Source organism: Pinus tabuliformis, chromosome 8 (genome assembly GCF_031772625.1).
Source record: "Pinus tabuliformis cultivar Carrire ecotype Pingquan chromosome 8, CPIR1, whole genome shotgun sequence".
NCBI classification, from domain to species: domain Eukaryota; kingdom Viridiplantae; phylum Streptophyta; class Pinopsida; order Pinales; family Pinaceae; genus Pinus; species Pinus tabuliformis.
The window spans coordinates 28,504,811-28,525,964 of NC_142294.1; the positions used below are offsets into that span (position 1 = coordinate 28,504,811).

At 36.5% G+C, this 21,154-nt stretch overlaps 2 pseudogenes; both read left to right on the plus strand.

Annotated features, from left to right (window-relative positions):
* Nucleotides 1–8,721: 8,721 nt before the first annotated feature.
* On the plus strand, nucleotides 8,722–10,453 carry LOC149233977 (26S proteasome non-ATPase regulatory subunit 7 homolog A pseudogene; annotated as a pseudogene).
* Nucleotides 10,454–10,465: 12 nt separating this feature from the next.
* On the plus strand, nucleotides 10,466–11,142 carry LOC149233978 (26S proteasome non-ATPase regulatory subunit 7 homolog A pseudogene; annotated as a pseudogene).
* Nucleotides 11,143–21,154: the final 10,012 nt, after the last annotated feature.

A 21,154-nucleotide genomic window follows, 5' to 3' on the forward strand; every position in this document is an offset into this window, starting at 1 on the left:
AATCCTTACCATTTCGGTTAGCTCTCAGGACTATAAAAGTGTTCTGTTATTAAATCAGTTGGTTGATCAAATGCATTTTCGTGTTCCTATCTTTAAATTGAAAATTTACAAAAGCTGTAAAATAGTGATTCGAAGTAATTCTGTGTCATGGGTATGCAGACCTGTATCTCAGGTACAGATCCTGGATGGGGATGTTGGGTACATCCTGGGTGTGGCTGGGTTGTATCCAGTTTGGGAGGGTATGTGGGGGTATATCCCCCTTCCCTATTCGCCATGTCATGGACACCTGAACATATCCTGTGGGTTGAGGGATGTCCACACATCCCCTGCATGCGGGTGCACCCCATTCCAATAAAAGAAAATAAAGGAAGAAAACTTTAATCTGTCCTGTCCTTTTCTAATTGATTCATCGACCCACTTCCCTGTATTAAAATCTATTCAAATCCCAAGTCGGATGACTTACACCATTTCCTATTCATTCATTTGCTATCCATTTTTTGGCATTCGCTGGTGTTGGACATTCCTTTGCTATTGGGCATTTCTTTGGAGCTGAAAACACACATTCGCAGATGAGTTTCTGAGTGTTCCCTATGGATATGACATCTGTGGTGTTGGCGAGGCACTCCTGGGGCATTGGAGAAGCATTCTTGGGAGTTTGAGATGTTTATTTTTCTCATTTTACACACAGAAGAGTTTCTTTTGGCTTGGAAACACGTCTCGGCAGATTTTTCCCGCTCCCATCATTGATTAAGTGTTTCTCTGTGATTGGAAACTTGCCACGACAGTTTTTCTATAAAAGTGCTGGCCCATCTTGGTTGTCCTCACACTGTCCTTTTGTCTTCAAACCCAATGGCCTCTCTGTCTTCAGAGTTATTGTTCGGGGATGTTTCCTCTGGAGGTATGCGAGCTAGGGCTGCAGCACGCAACTCTTCTTTGGCGGCAGAGAAAAATCCAGAATCTGTTCCCCTTGAACCAGCTAGATGACGACATGCCAACTCTCCAGAAGCTATGAATATGCGAGGGGTTTGAACACTGATTTTGTCCATTAAGTAAAAAAAAAACCCTGCAATTCAATTTACAGGAGTGGAGCTATGTCAATGAAATTAAATCCATTAACCTATAGTCAGAGTGATCGAATGCAAAGAGTTCGAAAATAATTTTACTAGAGCCAAATGGTGTGCCCCTGGGCATAAAACTAAAATTGAGATACCTTTTGTATAAAGATAAGATTGATGACTTAAGGATCCATACCTTCATGTATAAAGTAGGGTGAATCATGGCTACTCCTGTCATTCTGGGACTTAGAGCCCGAGTGCTTACAAAGAATCATTGTAACTAACTCTGCATAAATGAAGGGCTGCACCATAATAGAAGATCCAAACTCCAAGATGACCTCCAGTCAAAAGAAGAACTATAAATCCACTGTACCATACCAGTTATACCAGAGACATCCATATTCTCTTCCAGTTAAAGAAGATAGCTGAACAAACTATACTTCAACCTTTAAATAGGAATAAGTCATACCAACAAGTGCCGCTATCTGGGTGAATGAGTCGCAATGCATGTTCTTGTGATGTGCAACTAATGTAACTGAGCAATACAAGAAGCAGTTCTCAGAAGATTTCCTCTCACATAGACCTTGTTCAAAAATGGCAGATCTAAGATGTCAAACACACAAATATTGGATAGGAACTAAAATTTGCTCCCTGGTTTGCAGGCTTTCAAAATAGCATTTACTTCTACACCACCTTCTTCCAAATTTCAGCTAATTCAATGGAGAGTGAACTGCTTGACTCATAACAAAAAGCCAGTAATCCTGGGGGACAAAGGTTGCACAGGTCAGTTAGAGCAACCCGTCCTGCATGACAGGCAGTTTATTGGATTCCCACTAAAACAATTACTTTCTAAAATTTACTTAGCTGTTTGAAGTAGGCCTACAATTAAGACCCATCGAAAGTAATTACCATTCAGAATTTCTTCCACGGGCTGTAGAGGGATTGCTAACTAATTAGAGTCATAAAACCTTAATGAAGCAGACAAGACTCTAGATGGTTCATTGAAGCAGACCGTCAGGATATACAACATTTGGAATAGGAATCTTGGAGGCATAAACATGGTTGTGAATTACAAATCACCATCAGATGGTTAAAAGGCCATTTTGTGATTTTGAATTCTCTCTGTTTTTGCTGCTCTTCTACATGGATGTAATAACCACGTGGGATATTATTAATGGCCATTCGGAATCTGTCGGAGTAAAAACTTTTTTATGATGATTTGGTTATATATTAGCCATGTAGCATTGGGTAGAAGGTAGACAATTAACAGTTATCTAATATTCTTTTCTTCCCTCCTATAATACTGAAATACCAAAGCTGAAATCTAAAGAGAAAACAAAAAAGCAAATACCTTTCCCTTTCCAACTGAAAGCCTGGTCTAGTCCACTTACTTTTGTAAACCACTAAACTGAATATGAATGGTACATGCATACCAATTGAGGTACCCCAAACAATCAGACCTGCCCACTTTTAGCTCAAATTATTTTTGATGTACCTTAAAGATTATTTTTGATGTAACTTGAATACCATATCCTTCGGGTTAAATTTCATTTCTTTATGTAATAGAATTTTCATTTGAACCATCACGGGAAAGCTTTGTTAATACAGTCTGGGCTTCTTTTATTCTGCCTGCACTGTGAAGAGTGTCAACCAGAATCTTGCATGACTCTGTATCTGGAGCACATCCTTTGGATGTCGATTGATTAAAGGCTTTCAGAGCTTCATTAACATTGCCTGACCTACAAAATGCACTTATAAATACACTATAAATGTCACTATCTACAATGTAATCCTTGTCAAGCAATAAGCTAACAAGCATATATGCTTCAGGCACCTGAATAAAAGACCTGTTTCTTGTACCGTTCTTTCATAAATCTGCATTATTGCAGTAAAGCCCACAACTTGAAAAAAGTGGATATTTCTTGTACCATCTGTGCCCTCATTCCTTTTTATTTTATTGTTGGATCTGTAAGTAAAAAGGAACCCCAACTCCACATTACTGCAGTAAAGCCCACAACTTGAATAAAAGACCTGCTTCTTGTACCATTCGTCCTTAATTCTCTCTTGTTTTTTGATGCATGGTGAGTTGTAAACCTCAACTCTGCATTATTGCAGTAAAGCCCACAGCCTGAATAACTTAATAAGACACCTGTTTCTTGTACCATTTATGTCTTCATTTCTCTCATTTTTAGATTTATGAAACCCAACTCCACATGATCTCGGTAGGGTTCACAAACTGAATAAGAGACTGTTTCTTACACCACCATTGTCACTTAACATGTGGTCATGGTCATCAAACTCAACTAAATAATACACAAGATCAAGGCTTTATGCCTCCAGGGTTTGAATGTGGGTCATTATTGTGGGTCATTATTGTGGCTACGAGGGTTGCTTCTTATTGGTTCAGTTCTTGAGATGCACTGACCCACCTTGTAGTGTAAGGGTTGCCCTTTTGCATTTTACATATTTGCACTAAACGTGAATAGTTTGAATGTATCTGTCTATTTTTCTACTTTGAGTATCCAATCAGATAATGATATCAATACTTGAAAATTGTGGAAGACTATCTTCTGCGTTTGGTCTGTTTATTGTGTGTCCTTTGACTGTATTTGGAATTTGTGAACGAATATATTGTGCATTGTCTCCAACGAGTAGAGCTTTGACGAAATAATGTCACTGATGTTCATTAATTTCAGTTTGTATATTCAAATTTCAGACAACTTACATGCCACATAGTTTCAATTTCAAGATTTTCCTTCTTTCGAATCTCGTTTCATTGAAGATGTTTGTTTGTTATTTTATATTATATTGAACAAAAATAAATGCTAATTTTTTTTAATGGTTAAAAAATCAAGGCCAGTATGTATTTATATTAATTTATTTTCACGACTTTTTTTGGTATTTTTTCTGAATAGCAAGTGGTTTTTTTTTTCCTTTATCAATCTATGCACAGATTTCTCCCACCTGGAACAGTGTACACAGTTATCCCACCCTAAACTGCAATAACATATGTGTGCAGCTATTTGCAAATTAGCAATGGAATTAAGAATTCTGGCAAATTCATGGAATTTGATTTAGAAATATAAAAATTTATTAGAAATCTTTAAAAATGGTATTAGAGAGTTGATTTTTATCTACTATTACACAAATCTGCACCCTCTAGCACAAAATCCTTACAAGGTACTGAGCTTAAGTGTAACATGGAAGAGTTGTCATTATCACCTAGAGATATACTTCCTTTCTGTTAAGTTTAGCCGAACTGGACTTCTATACGTATGCAAAGTGTGAAATGTATATGGTTTATAACATATCATCCGTGAACAAAAGATTTATCAGGCCAGAAACTGGTTTTGGTGTGCAAGTCCCTGGCTAATGTCATAGTATCCTTCCTCACTTTGTTACTAACATTGTAAACGGTTTCAGTGCCATGCCACATGGGCGATCTTTGGTTTGTGGCTGTTTTCTATGTGATATTTCAGGTGATCTTATTGCAGTGGCATAACTGGATGTCCCTATTTTGGGATTATTGTGTGTATCTTAACATTGCTGTTGGGATTATTTCTCTGAAGAATTTTCAACTTCAAAAGAAGTCAAAATGGCACAAGTATTTTTTGTTTTGGGAATTCTCCAACATTTAATAATTTACGGTTTTAACTATGTTTCAAAAAGAATAATCATATAGAAGTTGTTGTAATAAATATCTTTTTTATTATGTTTACGAGCTTAGATAACCACTCATTTAGAAACAAATTGAACATGCTTCTTGCCCTTTCTCCACACCCATTTAATCTAACAATGGACATAGAGCATGTATATTTATACTTGTGCATTGGAAATACCATTTTATGCTTTAATGTTTATTATTTTTGTTTTATTATTATTACTTGAATTTCTTCTTAAAAAGTGGTTGTGTTTCTTTTCCTTTTAGTGAAAGTATGGGCTCCACTGTTGGCTCTCTTATTATGGAGTATAATTCATCTTTGAGAATTATTAAATTAGGTTAGTCAATTGCTTAAACTATTAAATTTATTTCAAAAAGTTTTTGTTACTTTATAGGTTAGACACTGGCTTGAAATATTAAACTTATTTCAAAATGTTTTTGTTACTTTATAGATAAGGCGTAGATTTCTTGGCTCTGTGATGAAAATAATGAAGGGAAAATACATGTTAATCTGTTACGTGTGCTCTTTGATGGAGGTTTTGTAATGCATGACTGAAAAATACATGGTGAGAGAAAAATGCATATTATGCTAATTGAGGAATTTTTTTCGCTTGTCAAACTTACAGTATTGAATTTAACACACTAACACTTTACAACAATGAACTAACAATATTCATGATGAAAATAGCAATATGGAAGATTTATCTGCATAATTAAAAAGACAATATGGGAGATTCCAATCACGTTCCAAGGCATTTTTTAAAATGTGGATGTGACAAAAGGTTGTTGTGGAAGGTGTTGTTTGTATATGGGAAATTTCTTGATCATTGTGTATAATCCTAATGTTGATAGATATGTCTACTAACTGGTTTCAGTTAATGGGGCATTGATTTGAGCGTTCAATATATTTTTATTCTTTATCAAAGTATTCTTTTGTTGTATTTGTGTTCTTCAATTTATGCCTTACGGCGTTTCCTTTGCAACATCTGGTGCAAATGCTAGTTATTTACACTGTACTTTTATGGAATGAAAGAGTATATGGGATTTTATGATAAATGAATGATGTCACGAATTGCGTGGTTTATATTATCAGAATGAGCTCTAGTTTTCAAAATGAATATGATGTTGTTATCTGATTATCAGCAACCAAAAAAGTAAGGGAATTTAATGATAAGATTATGAAGAAAACCAAGTTCCTTCTTTTGCTTCAATCCCCATAACCAAAGGAGTGCTAAACAATCCATCTAAGAGACATCCATAGTGTGTGATTTCAGTTGGAAGCCTCATGATTCTTAGCTGAAGTCCCTAGTTACCCTAGTTACTCACAAAATGAACGAGAAGAGAGTGAATAATTCTAGCGATTAAACTGCTGCACAATGTGATCTACATGTGTCACTATATCATTGTTGGTTACACAACTCTATAACAATATACCTGAAAATCTTGTACTAGGGAGCCACCTTGTAGTAGGATGCACATGCATGCCCAGCGCACAATTGCTGGACAGTGGGTGACAAGTTTTGTTGAAAAGCCCTGTAAAAACAATGTCATTAACTTAGATTTTAATAATGGTTCATTGTTTATATATTTGTAATAATATTGGAAAACATATATAATAATTATTAAAAAAATAATATTGTATTTTTAATTAGTGAAGAACTTGAGAAAAGGTTTGAACCTAGTATAAAATTCCAGGAGAAGTATATACCTCTTGGTTTTTGATGGTGTTGAATCCATTTATTTTGGCAAAAGTCTAGCAGAATTTTTGGGAAATCTTATTTATAGCTGATTTTCAGTATTACACTAGTTTTTGATGGTGCTGAATCAATTTCCACCATAAAAAACAAATATTATTCAAACACATTGAGTGGTAAGATTTTTTGAAAAAAACAATTGGTAGGATTCTAGCAAAAAAATTAGTAACCTCACTAACATCCAGTACTTGTGAGATTCTTCCCCTTTTTGTTCTATGATCTTTAGAGTTTACCATCTTGTAATTATTTGGATGAAAATGAATGTCATCTAAAGGCATTAAGCATAAATGGCTTCTAGAAAAAAATTTAGTAACCTCACTAACATTTGGTACTTGTGTGATTCTTCCCCTTTTTGGTCTATGTTGTTTAGATTTTACCTTCTTGTAATTCTTTGGATGAAAATGGATGTCATCTAAAGGCATTAAGAATAAATGGCTTCTAGCCAAAAAATAAGTAGTCTCACTACTTGTTAGATTCTTCCCCTTTTTGTTCTATGTTCTTTAGAGTTTACGAATTCATCTTGTAATTCTTTGGATGAAAATGGATGTCATCTAAAGGCACTAAGCATATCCACTCATTGAGGTCCCTTGGAATAAATAACTTATGTGGTCCTATCTAAAAGAAGCTTGGAAATCTGGTTAACTTGGTTTCATTGTAATATTCCTTTCCCTCTGTGTATAATTTAACCTATGATTTATTAATTGTATGGGAGAATAAAAGACTTAAAAATACAAGCTTGACATTTTGGACATGTAATAGTTCTAAGACTTTGCATGGCTATAAGAGGTCAGTGTTTTCTTTTTCATTTATTTGTATTGGAGGATGCCTTTGCCAATTGTTGAAGTTGTCGAAGATGTCCCTCACCCTACCTATAGAGAGCTTGTCTTTTCTACTCAACTATTTAAAAAACCAAAGTACTTCACCCTTTAGATGAAAGAGAATATGAAATAAAAAAAGGAAAAAAGAGAAACTGTCATTTCATGTTTTCATGTTTAAATGGAAAGGGAAAAAAAATAGAATACCAAATGGAAAGGGAAAAAACGAAACTCATGTTTCCATGATTATTCAATGGAGCAGCAAAACAAATAAAACAACAATTATTTCTTACTTCTATTTTTTTTAATACTTATTTTTTTGGTTATTTTGTACATGGAAGACTCTAGTGAACATGAAGTTGTGTTTATTTATTTAATGGTTGTAGGAAATTTTCTTTTGTTCAATACAAACTTGTGCAAAATAACTAACATATCATAGTTGTGGTTTCTCAACATCATTTACTTGTGAAAAATGTTACAGAATCACAAGTTCTTACCAAGAACAAGGTCAAACAACATTATTTAATTTAGCACATAATTGATGTATCTTTTGCTACAAATCCACACCACATATTCCAGAGATTGAGATTCTAGAGGATGCAATTCACAATCTTTCCTTTGAACTTAGATTTGAAGACAACATATCTTTTGTTGTTTTACATGAGGTTGCAGCTTGTAGAGACATGAATAAATATCTATTGGTATTTTACTTAAACCCTTTGTGTTCTTCAATTTTGAACTTTTGATCCACATGCATTATCATTTTAATCCTTGAGCTCCATAGGTAGTTGTAGGTCTTTTGCTTCTCTCTATTATTGGAAGCTGGTGTGATTTCCTATGATGCAAGAGCATCCGAACACTTCTATGAAAAAAATTAGAGGAAGAAGACACATGGACAACCACATGGACAACCACATGGACAACCAGGCCAACCTTGAACAAGGTTTAGTTAATGAACTAATTTTAGTTTAAAAAAAGCAGTTAAAACTTAATGTATGTATAAAGAACTTAAGGATTCATGAAGGGAAAAAAGAAAACCCTGTGCCTATGAGAGAGGGCAAAATGTAGTTGTTGGAGAAATCTTGATTAAGGTTGAGATGCCTTAAAGTTGTAATCTGAATTTGTAAATAAAGAAAATTCTTCTTTGTGAATTTGTGTCTTTGTGTGTTTTTTTTTGTTTGGAAAAGATATCAATTGAGTTCGTGCTTCTGTTTTGTTCTCAAAATTACTTTTTGTTTGCTTTACAAGTGAGATTTCACCATTACAGTGTTAAGTTTTGTGAAATCGACTTCTGGAAATGAATTTAATCTAACAGTTTAATGACTGGAGTTTTAGGTTTTTCAGTGAGCGAAAATATTCAACAAACATTGGAAATTGAGGTTACTCGCAGGCTGAAGCAGCAACTCTGCTCAAACAAATGGTAGAGGAGAGGAAAGATGGATGTGATAAAGACGCAGTAGATTTCAGCGAAGGCAATAGAGAAAGTGATAGTGCATCCTTTGGTGTTGCTCAACATCATGAATGACTACAACAGAGTAGCCAGAGACACAAGGAAACCAGTTATTGGTGTGTTGCTGGGAACCATTTTCCGTGGGGTTGTAGATGTAACTAATAGCTACGCAGTGCCTTTTGAAGAAGATGACAAGGATCCCAACATCTTGTTTTTGTATCACAACTATCATGAATCTATGTTTGAAATGTTCAAGCGGATTAATGCAAAGGAGCACGTGGTAGGACGGTATAGCACTGGTCCAAAACTTCAGGAAAATGATGTGGATGTGCATGAGTTGTTCCATGACTCTTTGCCCAATCTTGTGTTTGTCATTATTGATGTCTGATTGAAGGAGCCGAGCATTCCTACCAAAGCGTACTATGCTGTGGAGGAAGTTAAAGATAATGCAACTCAGAAAAGCCAGAAGGTATTTGTGCATGTGCCTTCTGAAATTTGTGCTTATAAGGTTGATGAAATAGGCGTGGCAGTTTTGGAAGAAACCATAGTTGCGCTGATGGCGAGTGGTGCTAGTGAATATAATAAGAAGAGATTGAGAGGCGACTCCTATAGGCTTCTTGGGCCCATAACCCACAAGCCTGAAGAACAAGTTTATTGGTGAAATGGTATTTTGGTTCACCCCGAAATCTCATCACCTTCAACTGGTATTAGAGCGGGAAAAGATTTCCTGCGAAGAGGAGTTTTTTCATGTGAAGAAAGAAGAGGTATAGTGTACGCTTGTAATTTTTTATTTTTTTTGTGAAGGTGAGAAGATTGGAGCAAACCTGGAATAGGAGTGCTCAATTGGTTCGAGAGGAGAGAACCACGGAGATGCCGAGGGGACTAAGCTCAAGAGAGAAGCCTGGTAGGGCATCTAGTAACAAGGAGGACTTGCTATTGCAGAGGTTCGTTTGCAACTCACATGAAGGAAGTTCCGCTGAAGAAGTGAAACAGTGGGTAGAATTGCTAAGGAAACACATATGACTAGGAGGTTATAATTTTTGTACCTCGGGAGCATATGACCAGGAGGTCTAATTTTTGTACCTTAGGAATCTGATGCAGGAGCATCTGGACACCTCAGGAGCATCTGGACACCTCAATGAAAAAAATTAGAGGAAGAAGACACGTGGACAACCACATGGACAACCAGGTCAACCTTGAACAAGATTTAGTAAATGAACTAATTTTAGTTAAAAAAAATCAGTTAAAACTGAATGTATGTATAAAGAACTTAGGGATTCATAAGTAAATCAAGAAGAAAATGGGAAAAAGAAAACCCTGTGCATATGAGAGAGGGAAAAATGCAGTTCTTGGAGAAATCTTGATTAAGGTTGAGATGCCTTAAAGCTATAATATGAGTTTGTAAATAAAGAAAATTCTTCTTTGTGAATTTGTATCTTTGTGTGTTTTTGTTTGTTTGGAAAAGATCTCAATTGAGTTCATGTTTCTGTGGCTCTGCAATAGTTTTTTGTTCTCGAAATTACTTTTTGTTTGCCTTACAAGTGAGATTTCACCATTGCAATTGTACATTTTGTGAAATCTACTTCTGGAAATGAATTCAATGTAGCAGTTTAATGACTGGAGTTTTTAGGTTTTTCAGTGAGCGAAAAGATTCAACAAAGACGGAAATTGAGGTTATTCACAGGCTGAAGCAGCAACTTGGCTCAAACAAACAGTAGAGGAGAGGAAAGATGGATGTGATAAAGACGCAACAAATTTCAGCGAAAGTAATAGAGAAAGTGATAGTGCATCCTTTGGTGTTGCTCAAAATCATGGACGACTACAACAGAGTAGCGAGAGACACAAGGAAACGAGTTATTGGCGTGTTGCTCAGAACCAGTTTTTGTGGGGTCGTAGATGTAACTAAAACTACGCAGTGCCTTTTGAAGAAGATGACAAGGATCCAAGCATTTGGTTTTTGGATCACAACTATCATGAATCTATGTTTGAAATGTTCAAGTGGATTAATGCAAAGGAGCATGTGGTAGGACGTTATAGCGCTAGTCCAAAACTTTGGGAAAATGATGTGGATGTGCATTATTTGTTCCATGACTCTTTTCCCAATCCTGTGTTTGTCATTATTGATGTCTGACTGAAGGAGCCGTGCATTCCTACCAAAGTGTACTATGCTGTGGAGGAAGTTGAAGAGAATGCAACTCATAAAATCCAGAAGGTATTTGTGCATGTGCCTTCTGAAATTTGTGCTCATAAAGTTGAGGAAACAAGTGTGGCAGTTTTGGAAGAAAACCCTGGTTGCACTGACGACGAGTGTGGTGCCAGTGAAGATAAGAAGAAGAGATTAAGAGGCGACTCCTATAGGCTTCTTGGCCCAATAACCCACAGGCCTGAAGAACAAATTTATTGGTGAAATGGGATTTTGGTTCACCCCAAAATATCGTCACCATCATCTTGAATCTTGCGTACATTGGTGAGTTTTCTCCTTTTTATGTTAATTTTGTTATTTAAATTCTTGCAAACATACATAAAAAAAATCTTTTGACTTAAGTTGATTTTATTAAGATATCTTTTGTGTCGTGATTCTTGGGGCACATATTGTTCCGGTTTTGTACAAGAAATATCAAGATTAGGTCAATTTCTTTGCACACAAAGTATTTGTGAAATCCAAGCAGCAGGATTGACAAATTTTCCATATCACAAAATGAAACCCATTGTCAAGAATCATTGAAACTTTGAAATCTATTCTTTTTTTTTTCCCATGAAATGCTTAACAATATTAGAATTATATACCATAATTAAGGTTCTTAATAATATCTTACCAAGTACAACATATCATTGTTATAAGATTCTATGCCATTAATAATGTGTACTAATAATCAAAATAATTAGTACTATCGATAGGATAACTATTATGTAGAGTTCTTTAACATAAAACAATTTGATTGGAGGCTCATACTACACATCAACTAACATGTGTCTAATATATTCATAAACTTTCCCACAATTTAAATCAAGAAATACTACTTGAACTATGTTAAACTGTGAAAATCTACATACTCGGATGATGTTTTTAACATTAATCTTTACATTTCACTTTGTTGATAAGGTGTTTATAAACTACAATCTTTGTCACAAGGATTATGATTGCGCCATTCTACAATTGTCCTTCCAAAGTGTTGTATCTCATTTACGTAAATCTTAAATTTCAAACTTTCGTGTTGTATCTCACTTATGCAAATCTTAAATTTCAAACTTTCGTGTTGTATCAACGTAAGTAAAGAAACAAAATTGCATAAAAAATTTACTTCTTTCTTCTACGTTGGTCTTTCCTATGTTACCACCTTACAATGTTTCCTTTGCAACATGTGGTGCAATTGCTAGTTTCTATTTCTAATAATTATATATGTGTATGTGAGAGAGATTCCTTGTTTCTTTTGTTTTATTAGAAATTCTTTAAAAGGAAAAAGGAGTTCTCATTTTTAACAACCCATCAATGTCCAACTTCATTTCCATGTATGACTAGCTATTAAAGCATCCTATAAAATGCACCTTTACTTCGAATTCCAATAACATAGTCTATGGCAACATCAATATATTTGGCTTGTGTTTGAATTTTTTTTTAAATGATAATTGCTTTAAGGCCATCGTAATTTCTCTTGTGTTATGAGAGATGATAATCATTAAGCCACTTATTTAGGATCCCCTCTACTAAGGACCCTAGGGTTTTGAATTGACATTATATTTCTTTCTCTCATTCCTATTTAGCATGTAATAGATAAATTCTTATGCCTCTTATTTCAACACAGGTAACTATAGCCATGATCTTTAGTCCACCTAAATATTGATTAGTTTGTAGATCCATCTCTCAACATTTTTATCAATCTTGGAAGATTCAAGAAAAAATACATCTCTAGAAAGAATAATTTCTTATTGAGGATTCTATGGAATGGTGATTTGATGTTGAATCCCATGTTGGTGAAGATAGTTTCCAAATTAATTAAATGTATTCTCTTCCATTATAAATAAAAAGAGAGCCAATATATGATTGTTCTTAATTTTGAATCCATACATGAAAATTTCTAAAGTTTCAAAAGCTTAATATTTCTTTCACAGTGTACACCAAACACACCCAGTTGTAATAATTAATAAAAGTAATCATACTTATTTCCATTAGGGGATGGAAGAGGCACGGGGTCACAAAAATCATAATTTATTAGTCAAATTTTTGTACATGCTATGGGAAAAATAAAACTGACACCATGGGGCTTATAATATATGGAGTAACAATTTGACCAACTTGACCAACTTGAGTGCCAATGTTAAACCACAAAGGTTTTATCTCTCATTGATATTGCACTTAAATTTACCAAAAAGTTGGGCACATTGAAATCAAAGTGGTGTGACATATGGTCACTAACATGGGTGCAAACATCCTTTACTCCAAACATTACATTTAGGGAAACTAAATTCAAATAAATAGTTACATCAAATCCTTATATTTCAATCTATTATTTTGTGATCAAGCTCTACTAATGGATGCTAAACACTATCATGGAGTATGGCTTCTCAGCCACACAAAATGGTAAACTAAGAAAGGAGATAGTGTTGGACACTTGGCATTGTCCATGGCTAGTGGACGTAAGTGTTGGAATTGATTTCAACAGTCATGCTAGGAGATCAAGTTGGGCAGTTGGCATTGATATCAACCAAAATAGCATGGATGCATGTGCTAGCATGATGATTAGGCAAGACAACATTGATGTTCACTAGGCTAGTTGTGATGGCAGCAGATGCTAGTATTGATATGCTTGATGTTTCAATATTAGGGGGAGCCTTATGGTTGTCATAGTATAATTTTTATTGCAAAAGCCATAAAATGATGGTTTTAATGGTTGGGAGTCCTAGAATTTGGAGAAGATTCTACCTCAAGATATTATCTTAGATACTCCTAGAGTTAGATAAGTTGGCTAGTTCTTAGAAATAACTTTCCAATGGTATGTGGAAATCCATAAAAGGATATTGGGATCAAAATTTATTTATAGTCAAAGTAAGCATGTTGAAGTCCTGATGCATTTAGGAACCTGAGGAGTAGCCCCAATTTTGAAAGGAGGAATCTCAGAAGGCCGAAATATCAAAAGGTTGAAATATTGGAGGGCTGGAATTTCAGAACCTCAGAGGGCCTGAATATCAAAGTAGGCCAAATATTGAAAGCAGGCTAGAGCATGAGAACCTCAGAGGTTTTGAGCTTCAGATGTTTGAAATTTCGGAGGTCAGAGTCTCGATCAATCGAAAGGTCAATATATTAGAATTTCGGGACCTTATAACTTCTTACAATTTGAATTATTTTGAAAGTGTCAAGGGTTGCGGGGATGTGGTAATGTGCACTATCTGTCACGATACGTTTTCCACGGGAGATTCTGCAAAACAATTACCACGGGTTTTCATGCAATGTGCATTCTGTTATGGTTTCATCGTAACCATTCGTGTCCAATATGCAGACATGAGGTGGTGTTGCAGCAAGACAACCTTGTTGTCCTCAACTTAAACGACAATTGAAGACTACGCTACCTCAACTTAAGTTTTCGCTAACTTAATTTTTTTTCGGTGGCCATCTAGTTTGTTTCTTGACTCCGCCAAACAAGATTAAGAGCCAGAAGGTATTAAGTAGCATTTTCCATGTTGCATTAGTAGTAGACCGTTTGACATTACCATCGTCAATAGATGAAATGGGTTGGTTTTATGTTGTACAGATCTATTGTATTATTGCTTGAAAACCGCTGCAACGCCGAACTGTTAGTTTATTGCTCTATATCTTCAGTATATCTAACCTATGCAACATGAGCTTATGGGTTTTATTATACGTTGTAGATTTGGAAAGATGCCACCGGATATTTGTAAGAGAATTTTCTTAAGAGTTATGAATATCCTTTCAGTTTGTTGAGCACCGCCTTTTGTTTAGTGTAAAATAAGTAAATATATGCTTGATTGAAGGCCTGAATGTGTGTTTTATCAGTTGTAAAATGGGACAGCTTTTTAAGTATTTGACTCTGTTTAGTGTAAGTGTAGGTTGGATTTTATTGTGCAGGTTAGAATTGGAAAAATGCTACGGGATATCTTTTTACAATTTTCTTTTATGTATCATAAATAATCGTTCTATTAGATTAATACCTCACCATAGTGAAAATGGTGTCATTTAAGTAGATGCTTGATTGTTAATTCGAATGTGCAGTTTTGTAAATGTGTTAGGCTTTTTGTTATGTTAACTGAATCAGTTGTTCAGTAAATCTAATCTAAAGTTAGATTTTTGTTATTTGTATTTTTATTTTAATATTCCAATTCATAATATCACTGAATTATTCAAAATATAAAATGTATCTATGCATTTGAATGTCATGCATTGGAGCTCAACTAAGTGCATTCATACTTCCATATATATTTAAAACTTCACAATAAAGAAGTTTATAATTATTTACACTGTACTTTTATGGAATGAAAGAGTACATGGGATTTTATGATAAATGAATGATGTCACGAATTTCATGGTTTATATTATCAGAATGAGCTCTGTTTTCAAAAGGAATATGATGTTGTTATCTGATTATTAGCAGCCACAAAAGTAAGAGAATTTAAGGATAAGATTATGAAGAAAACCAAGTTCTTGCTTTTGCTTTGATCCACATAACCAAAGGAATGCTAAACAATCCATCTAGGAGACATCCATAGGGTGTGATTTCAGTTGGAAGCCTCATGATTCTTAGTTGAAGTCCCGAGCCTGACCCTAGTTACCCATAGAATATGGGTAAACCAAACTAATTTAACGATTACTCCTTTTTTTGTTCTGCTATTTAATTTCTTTGGCAAGAACTTGAATTTTGGTGGTTTGAAATATGTTCTTGAATAATTACATTTAATTCACTCTTAGGAAACCAACTTCCTTGAAAACAGAATACCCCTATGTCTATTAAAATACAATGAGCTTTCTTGGCCTGAATGCTCCTAAATCAAACTCCCAAAGTAGACAATTTCCATGATCTCCTAATCACGTGTTCTCCAAGGTCCAAACTTTAGTTTGTTGCTGCCCAAATGATTTTTCCTTTGTTTCTTTTGTACTTCTACTATTTTTTGCTCCAACTTCTTCCCTTCAATCAGTTTCATACTCTGATTGATCATTCTTCCTACTACTGTTAATCTCCTCCATATAGACTGCTTCATCATTAGCTGCCACATTTCTTCAATTTCTGTGTCCATCACTTCCTTAGTCTAGCCTATATTTTGCCACTTACTTCTATTTCTTTCTCTCTACTTCAGGTTGTTGCTTCCATCCACTAACTCTTCAAACTGTTGTAGGTTACTTTTACTTACTTTGACTCCTATGCTGACTACCTCCCTTTCATCCTTACCCCCTCTAATCATTATCTCTTTCTGCATTGAATCATGACTGTCGAGCATTCTCTCCAGTGATTGAACATCTCTATTCCATGGATTAAATTCTTCCAATCTTCTTCTTCCATTTTTATTTGGTTGTCCTTCTGTGCAAAATTTCCTCCAGCATCTGCAACTAAACCTGCATTCATAAAAAGTTGTTAAAATAAAAATCATAAGACTTTTGTGCCTTATCTCCCTTTGGCAACACATCAATATGTTGCTCTGATTTTTTCTCCTTTATCAGCACATTAGTATGCTGATTTGAATTCCCCACAAAATTTACGAGACCGTCAGCTAGTCTCTCCTCCATATCATCTGCTTCTATGATGTCTTTCTATCTTGGTTCATTGTAGTGAACTCCTTCCTCTACAATCACACTGTAATACTCTGAATTTCCCAGCAAATAATCTAGAAATTCAAGTTCTCTGTGACACTTCATAAGTACTTCATCATTACTTATGTTTCCTCCATTTATATATAAATTATCAATCTAAAAATTACAAGTTTCAACAGTCTCAACTGTTACTTTACATATCAGTTCTTTATACTGAATTTCATCTCCTTCTTTCACAAGAAATTGTTCTTGTGTTGTCACAGTTTCAAATATCAATGTATTATCAATTTCTTTTCGCTGCAATAAATCACTACTTTTCTTATTTAAGAGATATTCTCCATCCTCCTTTACTTCAGAGTTTTTATCTTCAGAAAGATACTCTCCCATACTTCTAACAACTTCAAAATATTGCTCATCCTCTACAAAACTTGTAATCACATCAAAATTATTAAATTGAACAATACAAGGTTTTACCTTTTCCAGCTCGTCTGCATTTGTCTAACAGTTCAAATAGTCATAAACAATTCCTTCTTCTTCACCTAGAACTTCACCCTGTTCTAGTTCACAAATGGACACTTCCATTTCCAATTCAGTTTCTTTGAGTTCTTTAGATCTCAATTGGTAATGATAGGGTGCAATGGAGCGGGAGGCGCATGCATCTTCCGTTGGTAGAGTTGGCACTCATGACAAGAGAGGATGGCAAGAATGCAATCCTTGAAGATGGAGTGCCAAAAGTAACTAGCACGGAGGATCCTTTGAGCAGTAGCATACCCGGACATGTGACCACCACAGGCACCAGAATGGCAGTCATTTAGAACTCGTTCGAATTCCTCAAATGTTAAGCATCAGCAAAGAATAGAGTCGGCGCCAAGATGGTACAGGGTGTCCCCAATAATGCGATAGGGTTGAGAATGATGGAAAATCTGTTGCCGAGAATCCTTGGACAAATCAGGACGAAAAGAGGACGTCTGAAGATAGACAATGATATCCCCGTACCAAGGATTGAGGGTGCTAATCAAGAACAAAGTTTCATCTGGAATATGGTCCTCTAACCGAGAGGGCGCAGTAATGGATGGCAGAGAGCAAAGCAACTCAGCAAAGACGAGGGACATCTTAGACTTGGCAGTGGTGAACTCCAACTCAAACTCTTGGAGGATGATAATCCACTTTGAGTCTTTGCCCACCAATAAGTAACTGATGTGATAGGATGTACGTCATTGGGTTGCAATCAGAAACCACCGTCATGGTGCACAATAAAATATAGTGGCAGAAATGTTGAATGGCTCAAATGGCGACCAATGCCAACTTCTCGACATAGGCATATCAAGTCTCTGTATCTAGTAAATTGTGGCTGAGATAATAAACAACATGCTTAGTGCTATCATCATCTTGAACTAGAACCATGCCAATAGTGGTATCGGCAGTGGCTAAATATAGAGTGTAGTCACGGTGATAATCAGGAGGATGCAACAATAGAGCAGAAACAAGGAGGGCCTTTCTCTTGTGCAGTGGCATCCCAAAGAAAAGGGGTATCCCGCTTTAATAACCGGGTATAGCCTTTGGCCACTTCAGCATAATTTGGAATGAATCGTCGTAAAAAATTTGCTTTACCCTACAAACTCTGAAATTGTTGCAAAGAAGCAGGGGGAGGGAGATTCAGGATGGCTTCGACTTTAAGGGGATCCAGACGGATACCCTCTTAGGAGACGATGAACCCAAGAAGTCTGCCTGACTCAATGCAGAAGACACACTTATGTTGGTTAAGCCGGATACGATAGTATCGATAGCGAAGGAAAATTTTGCGAAGGTGAGCTGGATGGTTCTAGAAATTTGCTGAATGAGTCGATAGATCATCCAGGTAAGGCTACAAAATGTGTCGAATATCATGGAATGACATTGCGCGGTGGAAGGTGTCACTGACATTTTTTAAACCGAAGGGGAGCTTTTTATAGGCGAAAGTGCCCCATGGATAGATAAAGGTGGTCTTGTGTTGATCTACAAGTGCAATATTGATCTAGTTATAACCAGAAAAACCATCCATGAATGAGTACATTTCACTCCTGGCACACTCATCAATGAGCTGGTTAATGAAGGGTGTAGGGTAGTTATCTTTGGGACATGCCTGATTAATATCGTGATAATCAATACATATCCTGATAGTGCCCTGTTTTTTTGGTCACAGGGACAATATTAGAGACCCAATCTATGAGTGGGATGGGGTAAATAAAACCATCTTTAAGAAGCTTTTCAACTTCTGCTTTAATAGTCGCAGCCTTTCGGGGGTGCACGGGGCATAAATGCTGCTGAACAGGCTTAGCACCCGGATATGTAGGTATCTCATGCACCATGATGTTAGGATCGATGCCGGGCATCTCTTTGTAAGACCAAGCAAACACATCATGGAATTCGTGAAAAAGATCAGTATAAAGCTGAATCTCCTCTGGAGTACAGGTTACTCTGACATGGATGTGCTCGATAATCCTGGTTTAACAGAGATGTCTATTGGCTGAGTTTGCGTGATGTTTCCCATGTTCCCTTCAGAAGACACTTGATGAACTTAAATGGGTGTTTGAAGGGGTTGGGATGGGAGACAGGGAGCAAACCGTTCGAGACAAGTAAGCATTTCCCAGTGGGCAGGGAGAAACGAGGAATGATGGTGATGATCGGACCAAGGGGGTTCCTCGAAAGACATGGTCTCAATAATTGCTTCATTAGAAGGAAAAATTTTCTTTAAAGGGTTTGAAGAAGCGCCATCTCCAAGCCAAGGGGAATGAGCGTATGAGTCGAGAGCTCTACTCGAAGGAGCAGATTCAGAGGGTGGACCTGATGCAAAAATGATTTCGACGTAGTTGAGCTCGGCAGGACTCGATGGCATCTCATTGCCCTAGGATTCTATCTGATCAGCGGGGGGAAGAACCCAAGGATTAGAGCAAACATAAATCATATTAATGGGAGCGATGTTAGGAGGTGGGAGTGAAAAAACACCCATAAGGGCAAGATCTTTAAAGAGTCCAGCTCCCACACTCTCACATGGAACAAAGGTATGCTCCACAAAAGGAATGTTGCCATTGGAAGAGGAGGAGGCGAAGAAGGATAGCTGGTCTACTGTGATGATCTTCCCCTGATGAGGGAAACGAATGACATGAAATAGAGATGAAGCCATGGCTCACATGGCATATGTCCAACTTCGCCCCAAAAGGAGGTTGTAAGTTAGATTGGCATCAACGACTTCAACCTCCACTTCGACCATCTTCCCTTCCAAAGTAATAGGCAAGCGTTGGAGTGTTACACAAAAATATCGTCACCATGATTATTTGCAGTCAGTATGGGTCTATCATCAATTGTACTGTCCTCCTGAGCAAGTCTCAGACCTCAGTTCTTCAAATCAAGCTTTGGAAATGAGAGAAAGACATTAAAAATCAATGTAACTCTAGTTCCGCACTTTCTCTCATGGTCACCTGCGGTCCCGCACCTTCTGTGTACAAAAACTGTGGACCTGCCTAATCTGTCCCTAGCGGTGTAGGTGCATACCCCTGTGAAAGTCAAAAGGCGCAAGTTTTATCTTAAAAAACTCACTTTGGGTTAATTCTAGAGGTTTCTAGAAGGAATTTTGACGTGGATTGTTCGCTCTGAGGTGGTTCATGCATCCCAAAAGAGAAGGAGCTAATCCCTTGATGAGAGGAGCTATCCCTTTGAAGGAGGACCTAGTAACCTCCCTCCATTGCACTATAAATACAGGCATTGGGCTGGTTTCTAGAGAGGTTAGAAGCTGAACATTTTTGAGGGTAAATGTTGGTGAAATCAAGACTTCCTAGTTGAGCTTAAGAGGAGAGATCACACATCTTTTTGGCTTCATTGGGGAGTGAGTGAAACTTGTCAAAGTAGAGGAGACTTCTTACTGGACCCTGGTAGGAGCTTGTACAGCGTCAAGGCAAAGGTTGTAAAGTTCTTCTTCTTTTGAATTAATACAATCAAACTCATTTTTCTCAACAAGTATCTTATGCTATTTGTTTCATGGACTCCTTGACTTTCATGTTAAATATGTTTTATGCAATTGGCTTTTCAGGTGCTATTTAATTTGTTTGCCTTGTTTGTGTTTGCAGATTCGCGAAAAGGAGCTCACTTGGATCAAAGGAGCGAGGGCATCCACAAGCTTGCGTTGGACCTAAGGTAGGCCCAAAAAACACTTGTTTGCTATTTGTTTATCAAAGCATATTTAGAGAAAGATAGTGTTTGGTTGGTTTGCTTGTCATTAGGTCTTCTTTAGATTCTAGGAAGGTCTATCTTGTCCGCAAGATCGACTTATTCCGTGTGACAAAATGGCGACTCCACTAGGGACTTGATTGTTTTCCTTATTTTCACTTTGACCTGAGAAACTCTATTTTTGTTTCTGCTTTTGGCTTGTTATGTGTAAAATTGGGTAGAGTTTGTAGATCTAGGGTTATTTTTCATTTTTCATAGCTTTGGGAGAGGACCGCACCCTAGCTGTTTGACACAGTGCGTACCTACCTGCAGCTTGGCTTTTAGCACAGAGCGGGACCGCACCTGTGCCAACTGTGGGCCTGCGGACCCTGTCAAAATTTTGAAAACCCTAAGATTTCCTCTGTTAGTCAGCTTAGTTTGTCTTTAGAAATTGTTATCCACTGCCCAGACCTGCATATAA